The following is a 5752-nucleotide window of genomic DNA, read 5'->3' as shown; positions in this document are numbered from 1 at the left end:
ACCACTCTCTCTATTTTATTTATCAATACATGCCATTGTTTTGACAATCACATTTGTAGGACACCGGTTGTCTTTGATAAGTCCTTGACATTTGTCCTTAATTAACCCGGCGAATTGCGGCTATTGATTTTATCCAGTACATGGTCTTTTAAAGTTTTTCTACTCTGTTATGTGGTGATATTATGTGGAAGGGTAGACAAATTTGGTACTTAAATAGCTAAGAATAGGCTGAACAGTGGTTAGTAGGGAAATGTATGTCGATACATTGGGCACATTTGACTGTGCAGGATAACTGATGCAGTGTTTTAATTGCTGCAGTTTACAACTGCACCACTTTCCTGATTTCTTGCCACCTTCCTCATTCCTCCTTCTTGCTTTTCTTTGATGATAGCTCTGCATGTATTGTATTCTAGTTTGTATCGCCCATTCTGCTGACGTTCTGCAATATTTTACAAGTTCGGATAAACGTTGTCATCGGCCAGGATCAAATATAGTAGGTCCGATCAAATAAACCAGACGGCAGTGAAAATAATGGTGTAACAGGTGCCTGCAGGGTATTGCTTTGGAAGGGATGTGAAGTACTATATAGAGTCATTGAGTTGTAGAGCGCAGTAACGGGTCCTGTGGCCCATCTTGTCAAGTTCCCATCCATACTAATCCCATTTACCAGCACTTGGTTGGTAGACTCTCTGGTACTATTGTCACTTGTACCGAGGTACAGTGAAAAACTTGACTTGCATACCGTTCGTACAGGTCAATTCATTACACAGTGCAGTTACATTGAGTTAGTACAGAGTGCATTGATGTAGTACAGGTAACAACAATAATAGTACAGAGTAAAGTGTCACAGCTACAGAGAGCTGCCTTTATATTCTCATCAAGATACTTCTATTTACTTGTTTTATAACTTATAATAATTTTTGTCTTGCACTGTACTGCTGCCACAAAACAACAAATTTTACGACATATGTCAGTGATAATAAACCTCATTCTGAAATCTTGTGAGAGATCTACCTTCATTACCCCTCAGGCAGTGCACTCCACATTGCAGCTACCCTCTGGGTGAAAACATCTTTCCTCAGATCTCCTCGAACCCTCCTACTCCTCACCTTAAGCCTATGCCCTCTGGTTTTAGATGTCTCCATTATGGGGAAAAGTTTCTTATTATCCACCCCATCCATGCCCTGCATAATCTTGTATTCTTCTATAAGGTGTTCCCTCAGCCTCCTTCACTCCAAGGGGAACAAATGCAGCCCATCCAATCTCTCCGTCTAACTAATACATTGCATCCCTGGCAACATCCTCTCTGCTCTCTCTAGTGCAAAGTTTTCTACTGTAGTGTGATGAAGTTGTTTTTTTTTGCCAACATTGCAATCATCCCTTCTGCAGGTTCCTGCAAAAAAAAACAACTTCATCACACTACAGTAGAAGAAAGGAAGAAGGAAATGTTTAGTCAAGATTCACCTGCCATTATGAATGTGGGGCAGGATTTATGGATCAGCTGAAATTCTCCCATCTGGCAACTTGATAGTTCATAAAAGTTGTCATTTGGTTGCCCTGGAGAGGATGATATAGCTCTAGAACAATGTAACCTATGAAGCAGAGGCAAGAAGTCTCCTCTCAGAAGCCCTAGATGTGTTGTCTTGGTCTGTAGACCCAGGTCCATCGTACCTGAGTTGTAATTCAGTCTGTCTATTTTCTTCTGAGATGAACAAGTCGTTGGTGAGGCTGAATTTGGAGTATTGTGTGCAGTTCTGGTCACCTACCTACAGGAAAGATATCAATAAGGTTGACAGAGTGCAGAGAAAATTTACAAGGATGTTGCTGGGACTTGAGGACCTGAGATATAAGGAAAGGTTGAATAAGTTGGGACTTTATTCCCTGGAATGCAGGAGAATGAGGGGAGATTTTATTGAGGTATACAAAATTATGAGGGGTATAGAATGCATGCAGGCTTTTTCCCCTCAGGTTGAGTGAGACTAGAACTAGAGGTCATAGGTTTAGGGTGAAGGGTGAAATATATAAGGGGAATCTGAGGGGGAACTACTTCACTCAGAGGGTGGTGCGAGTGTGGAACAAGCTGCCAGCAGAAGTGATAGATGTGGTTTCCAATTGTAACATTTCAGAGAAGTTTGGATAGGTGCATGGATGGGAGGCGTTGAGCTTGAGAACTGGGTACAATTAAAATGTAGCTGCAAAAGGGATTAAGAGCTAAAAGTCTCACTGTACGTGTGGCAAGGATTCACCAAGGAGAAAGTAAGTTTCTAGTCCTCAGTGGCTAGCAGCATGGCTTTAGCCACCAGTTCACTATGCTCCTAGAATTCAGTCTTAGAACACAGCCTTTCCAATTTTACAAATATCGATGACGGCTGCATAATTTTCTGAACCCCATTCCACACACTAGCTCAGCTGAACAATTAAACTGGGCAAGAAGTCCCATTTGCAAGACTATTATTTAGGCACAGAAGTTGAAAATACCACACTTTGTGTCTCAACTGTAGTTCAAAGGGATTTCTATTTTAATTCAGCACTTTTCTAGGAGCACAATCAAACATTCATGCCAGAGCACATAAGGAAACAGTTGCTCAGGTGACCAAAAGCTTGATTAAGAAGTTGCTCTAAGACCGTAAGATATAGGAGCAGAATTAGGCCATTCGGCCCATCAAGTCTGCTCCACCGTTCATTCATGGCTGATTTTTTTTCAACCCCATTCTCCCACCTTCTCCCCGTAACCCTTATCTCCTTTACCAATCAAGAACCTATCAATCTCTGCCTTAAGTACACCCAATGACTTGGCCTCCACGCCCCTCTGTGGCAATGAATTCCACAGATTCACCGCCCTTTGGCTGAAGAAATTCCTCCTCATCTCAGTTTTAAAGGGACATGCTTTATTCTGAGGCTGTGCCCTCAGATCCTAGACTCTCCTACTGATGGAAACATCCTCTCCACATCCACTCTATCCAGGCCTTTCAGTATCCGGTAGGTTTCAATCATCCTTCTGAACTCTATCGAGTACAGACCCTGACACATCAAATGCTCCTCATATGCTGTTTGTTCTACACTGGTTTGACTTTCCAAAATGCATCACCTCACACTTATCTGTATTGAAATCCATTTGCCATTCCTCAGCCCACTTCCCTAACTGATCTAGATCCCCCTGTAATCTACGAAAACCTTCTTCACTATCAACACCACCTAATTTTGTGTCATCCACGATCTTACTGATCAAGCCTTATGCATTTGCATCCAAATTATTTATATAAATAACAAATAACAAGGGTCCCAACACCAACCCCTGTGGCACACCGCTAGTCACCAGCCTCCATTACAACAACCTTCAACCATCACCCTCTGCTACCTACCTCTGAGCCAATTTTGAATCCACCTAAATAGCTCTCCCTGGATTCCCCGGGACCTAACCTTCCAGACCAGCCTACCATGCAGGACCTTGTCAAAGGCTTTGCTGAAGTCCAAATTGATAACATCCACTGCCCTACCCTCACCTACCTTTTTTCCAGTTCTCTCTTCAAAAAGCTCTAAAAGGTTAGTCAAGCACGACTTTCCACGCACAAAGCCATGCTGACTCCCCCTGATCAGACACTGTCTATCCAAATGCTGGTAGATCCTGTCCCTCAGAATTCCCTCCAGTAACTTCCCCCCTACTGATGTTATGCTGACCCAGCCTGTAGTTCCCTGGCTTGTCCTTGCTACCCTTCTTAAACAATGGAACAACATTAGCCACCTTCCAGTCTTCATGAACTTCACCAGTGGCTAACGATGAAGCAAACATCTCCGCAAGGGCCTCCGCAATTTCTCTTCTAGCCTCCCTCAAGGTCCGAGGATGCATTCAGTCAGCCTCTGGGGATTTATGCATCTAATGTGCTGTAAGGCTGCAAAATACCTTCCCCCGGTAATGTGAATTTCCTCCAAAAGATCTCCACTGCTTTCCCTAATCTCTTCAGCTGCCTCTTTCAGAACTTTGGGGTGCAGTCCATCTGGTCCAGGTGATTTCCACCTCTAGGCCTTTCAGCTTCCCTAGCACCTTCTCCTTAGTAATGGCCACCACACTCACCTCTGCCCCTGACTCTCTTGAATTTCTGGCATGTTACTGGTATCTTCCAGTGAAGACTGAAGCAAAGTATTTATTTAGCTCCTATGCCATTTCCCTGTTCCCTATTACTACTTCTCCAGCATCATTTTCAAGCGGTCCAATGTCCACTCTTGCCTCTCCCTTACCCTTTATGTATCTAAAAGAACTTTTGAAATTGGCTAGTTTACTCTCACATTTCATCTTCTCCTCCCTTATAGCTTTTTTAGTTGTCCTCTGTTGACTTTTATAGGCTTCCCAATCCTCTGGCTTCCCACTAATCTTTGCCATATTGTATGCCTTCTCTTTTGCTTTTATGTTGCCCGTCTTCCCTTGTCAGCCACAGTTGCCTCGTGCTCCCCTAGTGTGCTTCTTCCTTGGGATGAAATTCTGCCTCCTGAAATACTCCCAGACCCTCCTGTCACTGCTGTTCCATAGTCTTCCCTGCTGGGGTCCCCTTCCAATCAACCGTGACCAGCTCCTCCCTCATGACTCTGTTGTTACCTTTACTCAAGTGTAATACTGTCACATCAGATTTCAGCTTCTCTCTCTCAAACTGCAGGATGAATTCTCTAGTATTATTGTCACTGCCTCCTAAGGGTTCCTTCACCTTAAGCTCCCTGATCAAGTGTACCTCATTACACAACACCAAATCCAGAATTGCCTGTTCCCTAGTGGACTCTACCACAAGCTGCTCTAAAAAGCCATCCCGTAGACATTCCACAAATTCCTTTTCTTGCGGTCCACTGCCAACCTGATTTTCCCAGTCTCCCTGCATATTGAAGTCTCCCATGACTACCATAACCTTTCACGTGATCCCCTTTCAATAACTTTCCAACTTAGAGGAACGGAGCTGATGACATAATATTGCTCTGTTTCTACTGAGAAATTTTAGCCCAGTTTTTTTTTCCTTTTTTTTGTTGTTTGTTTTGTTTTGCAATTTTTCTGTTTAGTTTAGTTTATATTGTCTATAATTTTTCTTATTGATTTGGGGTTTTTTCTTTATTTTTAAAAATTTATATAATAAATCTTTTTCTTTCCTTTCTTTTCTATTATATTCATTTACTAAGAGATCGTTGGATCTACAGATTTTTAAATATTTTATTGTTCTTTATGATTATCTATGCCATGATTGTTCTCCTGATCGCTTTGTATTACATGTGTAAATATTGATGCTATATATCAATCTGTATTAATTTGAAAACTAATAAAAAGATTGAAAAAGATAAAGAAAAGAAAGACTACCATAACATTGCCATTCTCACGTGCCTTTTCTACCTCCTGGTGTATTTTGTACCCCACATCTTGACTACTATTCAGAGGCCTGTACATAACTCCCGTCGAGGTCTTTTTACCTTTGCAGTTCCTCGACTCTACCCACAAAAATTCTACATCTTCTGATCCCATGTCGCTCCTTGCTATCGATTTCATTTCATTTCTTCCAACAGGGCCACCCCTCCCCTTCTGCCCACTTGCCTGTCTTTTCGATAGGATGTGTATCCTTGGATATTTAACTCCCAGCTCCGATCCTCTCCATGACGCCCAGGACACTGTACCCGCCAATTTCAGTGCATCTTAAGGTGCAGCTTAAAGGAGGAAAGAGAACAGTGGAATGTTTAAGAAGGAAAATAAGATGAGATAAGATATCTTTATTAGTCACATGGA

The sequence above is a fragment of the Pristis pectinata genome, chromosome 6 (assembly GCF_009764475.1).
Source record: "Pristis pectinata isolate sPriPec2 chromosome 6, sPriPec2.1.pri, whole genome shotgun sequence".
NCBI lineage: Eukaryota > Metazoa > Chordata > Chondrichthyes > Rhinopristiformes > Pristidae > Pristis > Pristis pectinata.
Note: the sequence above shows the minus strand (reverse complement) of the source record.